This window comes from Schistocerca serialis, chromosome 9 (assembly GCF_023864345.2).
Source record: "Schistocerca serialis cubense isolate TAMUIC-IGC-003099 chromosome 9, iqSchSeri2.2, whole genome shotgun sequence".
NCBI lineage: Eukaryota > Metazoa > Arthropoda > Insecta > Orthoptera > Acrididae > Schistocerca > Schistocerca serialis.
This window is the reverse complement of record NC_064646.1, coordinates 105,213,269-105,218,377: the sequence shown is the minus strand read 5'-3', so window position 1 is coordinate 105,218,377 and position 5,109 is coordinate 105,213,269. Positions and strand designations below refer to the sequence as shown.

Sequence of the window (5,109 nt, the reverse complement as noted above, 5' to 3'; positions counted from 1 at the left end):
CGCCTTCGGTTGTCATCCGCAGCATTCTTACAGCACAGCGGTTCGCCGACGATATTCTGCCCCTCTATTTGTTGGCCTTCATCGCAAGCCACCCTTGCCTTAAATTTCAGCAAGAAAATGCATGGACGCTCACTGCGAGAGTTTCTGCTTCTGGCCTACGTACTTGTCAAACCATACCTTGGCCACGAAGGTCGCCAGAACTCTCGCCAATTGAGAATGTTTGGAAAATTATGGTCAGCGCTTTCCAGCCAGCGGCAACGGCCTTGCCGCAGTGGATGCACCGGTTCCCGTGAGATCACCGAAGTTAAGCACTGTCGGGCGTGGTCGGCACTTGGATGGGTGACCATCCAGGCCGCCATGCGCTGTTGCCGTTTTTCGGGGTGCACTCAGCCTCGTGATGCCAATTGAGGAGTTACTCGACCGAATAGTAGCGGCTCCGGCCAAAGAAAACCATCATAACGATCGGGAGAACGGTGTGCTGACCCCTCGCCCCTCCTATCCGCATCCTCCATTGCGGATGACACGGCGGTCGGATGGTTCCGGTAGGCCACTCGTGGCCTGAAGACGGAGTGCGTTTTCTCCAGCCAGCGCCAATGCGATAGAGCTTGGCATAATATCCCACAGTAGGTCATCCGTCAACTGAATCAGTGCAAAGCCGAATAAGTGCTTGCGTAATGACCAGAGATGGCGCTATTCTCAGTTTGTGAACCTCTATATCTTTGTCTGTACAGGTACATCACATCTTCCCTCCTCCCCTCTGTCGCTGTCTTTGTTTTGCCTTTGAGTGCGCGTACATTATAGAAGACAAAAATGTAAAATACTGAAGGACTGTGTTCAGTGGCACCAGTATGGCAGTATGAATACTAACATACTGAGAGGTTGTTGTGTTAGGCTTTCAACTGTCGCTGCCATTGGCAGTTAAATGGCACTCAAGAGCCCTGTCAGTGCACCCCGTGTTTTGGTCTGTAGGCAGTAACTGTCCTGGTTTCAGAGGCGAACAGTGTTTGCAACATTCACTCTAGGGTACAGCCGTGCCCCACAAACCATTACGCACTCGTGCTTAACAGCTTCAGCCATTGGAACGGGATTGCGTTGTCGGCCTTTGTGAAGAGAGACTGAATTGCTGCACACGTAGGAAGCAATTTATCGGCAGTTGGTCCCTCCTTTGAACAGTGGTCCGTGGAACATTCCCACATCTGTAGACCAGGTTTTGTACGACGGCGTAGGACAAACGCACGTCAAGATAGACGCCTATTCCGAATAGCGCTAGCCTACCAAACACCATTTCTTGACGATATCTGGGCACAGGCTGCACCCGCTGTGTCAGCAGGGTTACGGTCACATGTGCCTCTGGCCAGTGTACCACTGACACCACCGTACCAGCAAGCACGGATACTCTGGTGACGTGACACTCGACTGGGGAGATTAATGACGCTCTGCTGCCTGCAGTGATGAGTATAGGTTCTCTCTGTATGCGAGTAACCTCAAACCACATGCGAAGTTCGGTTCTGTTAATGTTTTAGAAATACTGTGTTTGCCAATGTTGTTTTTAAATGTCACTCTTGTTCCATAACGATTACAGGGCAAGAGTTTATATCTAACCATAAAAAACAATGAACTTTTTATAGAACCACGTCCACAAATTGTGCTAGAAATCCTACGTCACGTGGAAGGTGAAGGCCAGAAGCACACTGGTGAGATTAGGCATCACTGTTGCAATCAGAAATGGAATAACAATATTTAAGACCCAGAACGATCAATGGCTGTTCAGTAACTTTGCTACTTGGGAAAATAAACTATGTGTTTGCTTCGTTTACCTTAAATTCCTCAGAGTGCCGGAACAGGACAAGATAAAAAGATAAGGAGGCGATGTTTCGAGAAAAAGTTTTAGTGTAAAGTGAGAGTTTTGAAGTAAAGTCGCACAGAAGAATTTTTTGTACAGATAATTTACTATTTATTTTTCCCCTGAGAATTTCATTTCACAAGAATATCCTTCATGATTTTTATTATAAAAATGCTTCTATGATAATTGGAATGTATTCGCACATGATTTCTCCCATAACTACGTCCTACTGAAACAATATCGTTTCAGGAATAGGCTATTGGTATATGAGTAATTTTGCTTTATTTTTTCTTGGGTAGAATTTTTCATACAGACTTACCCCCGCCCCCAGCCCACTTTTCGTAGCATAATTTTACATTTCTTTTTAAGCTGATTTGATTAGGGCAATCAGGCCCTCCAAACCTCACATCGGAGCAAGGTTTCACACATACAATAACTTTCTTACATCAGTTACGTCACAAATAACAATTTTAATGTGACAACTAGTATTCAAACGATCTGTTTTTCTGAAATGGCATTGAGGGGAAAGTACACTAATAACTATGAATTACTAAAGTTAATAGTGGCAGTACTACCAATATTGCAGCTGCTGCCACCAATAGTGATAATAATAACAATAATAATAACAATAGTAATAATTATTATAATAATAACAATATTTATAGTGATAGATATAAGAAGAATTTGTAAATGCAGAAAATACACTAGTGGCCATTAAAATTGCTACACCAAGAAGAAATGCAGAAGATAAACGGGTATTCATTGGACAAATATATTATACTAGAACTGGCATGTGATTACATTTTCACGCAATTTGGGTGCATAGATCCTGAGAAATTAGTACACAGAACAACCACGTCTGGACGTAATAACGGCCTTGATACGCCTGGACATTGCGTCAAACACAGCTTGGATGGCGTGTACAGGTCCAGCTGCCCATGCAGCTTCAACACGATACCACAGTACATCAAGAGTAGTGACTAGCGTATTGTGACGAACCAGTTGCTCGACCACCATTGACCAGACGTTTTCAATTGGTGAGAGATCTTGAGAATGTGCTGGCCAGGGTAGCAGTCGAAAATTTTCTGTATCCAGAAAGGCCCGTACAGGACCTGCAACATGCGGTCGTGCATTATCCTGCTGAAATGTAGGGTTTCGCAGGGATCGAATGAAGGGTAGCGCCACGGGTCGTAACACCTCTGAAATGTAACGTCCACTGTTCAAAGTGCGGTCAATGCGAACAAGAGGTGACCGAGACGTGTAACCAATGGCACCCCATACCATCATGCCCGGTGATACGCCAGTATGGCGATGACGAATACACGCTTCCAATTTGCGTTCACTGCGATGTCGCCAAACACGGATGCGACCATCATGATGCTGTAAACAGAACCTGGATTCATCCGAAAAAATGACGTTTTGCCATTCGTGCACCCAGGTTCGTCGTTGAGTACACCACCGCATTCGCTTCTGTCTGTGATGCAGCGTCAAGGGCAACCGCAGCCATGGTCTCAATGCTGATAGTCCATGCTGCTGCATATGTCGTCGAACTGTTCGTGCAGATGGTTGTTGTCTTGCAAACGTCCCCAACTGTTGACTCAGGGATCGAGACGTGGCTGCACGACCCGTTACAGCCTTGCGGATAAGATGACTGTCATCTCGACTGCTAGTGATACCAGGCCGTTGGGACCCAGCACGTCGTTCCGTATTACCCTCCTGAACCCACCGATTCCATATTCTGCTAACAGTCATTGGATCTCGACCAACGCGAGCAGCAATGTTGCGATACTATAAACCGCAATCGCGACAGGCTACAATCCGACCTTTATCAAAGCATTTCTCCTCCTTACACGAGGAATCACAACAACGTTTCACCAGGCACCGCCGGTCAACTGCTGTTTGTGTATGAGAAATCAGTTGGAAACTTTCTTCATGTCAGTGTCGCCACCGGCGCCAACCTTGTTTGAAATCTCTGAAAAGCTAATCATTTGCATATCATAGCATCTTCTGCCTGTCCGTTAAATTTCGCGTATGTAGCACGTCATCTTCGTGGTGTATCAATTTTAATGGCCAGTAGTGTACATTTGATGTATTAGCAGTTGCGAATATGAACAACCATTAGCTGTGTGAGGGAATGACGACAATTTGTGCATGTCGGAAGGAACATTCCATCGTCCTTCTAATTAACACAGGCACTGCAATATGTACAAAATATATCTTTTCTGATATAGTGAATCCTGGGGAAAGTAAATTTAAGCAGACTGCTCCAACTAAGATCAGGTTAGAAAAAGCGATATACAAGGGTAACGAGGGCGTACACAGCCAGTGGTAATCCTTAGTGTGGCTTTGCTGCAATCAGTAACTGGATGTACAAGTGTCTGTTCAAGTTCCCTTTTCAGGTCAAGGGGGAAGAGCTTTATATATTTTTGTAGGCATAGAAAACTGATACCTTCTTGCACATTGCACTTATCTGCTCAACCCAATTTGTATTTTCACCTATTATTATTCCTAGACTCATTGTTGAAGGAGAGGAATTGGTATCTGTCCCATTTAGTGTTAAATTTGGTAGGGATTCCGGGTATTCTGGGCTAATGAGCCTCGAATGACCAACCAGAACCACTTTGGTTTTGGGTGCGCTGAGCTCTAAGCCTGTATGTTGCGCCAATTTTGATAAGGTATACTGGTTGGTACTGCGATTCTCGATATCTGTCGTCATATTTATTCGTTTTGGACTTAGATACGACTGGAGGTCATCAGCCTACACGTGGTATTTGCGGTAAGACATAAGTGATGACACATTATCTACTTACAATGAATGGAGTGTAGGACCTAATAGCAAACCCGGGGGCGACGCTGATACTATCCGTCTCAATTGTGACATTGTGGTCACAATTCTGGTGAAATGACGCGCTCAAAACACTCTGTTATTTCACAAACAGTGGCCGCAGCTTCAGCCTAACCGGCAACTGGCTGTCGTGATGTGTCGCTGTCTCGCACACACACGCTTTATCGCCCCCCCCCCCCCCCCCAAAACGAAATCAGTAGGCGATAGGAGTGCCGAATCCAACAAGCGGGAAAAATATTGTATAAATGTTCTCTGGCGTCGCCCGACTGCAGCTAAATAAAAATGTTCAAATGTGTGTGAAATCTTATGGGACTCAAGTGCTAAGGTCATCAGTCCCTAAGCTTACACACTACTTAACCTAAATTATCCTAAGGACAAACACACACTTCCATGCCCGAGGGAGGACTCGAACCTCCGCCGG

At 45.4% G+C, this 5,109-nt stretch overlaps 1 pseudogene; it reads left to right on the top strand.

Moving 5' to 3' along the window:
* Positions 1–253: 253 nt before the first annotated feature.
* LOC126420309 (5S ribosomal RNA) lies at positions 254–371 on the top strand (annotated as a pseudogene).
* The last annotated feature ends 4,738 nt before the right edge of the window (positions 372–5,109 follow it).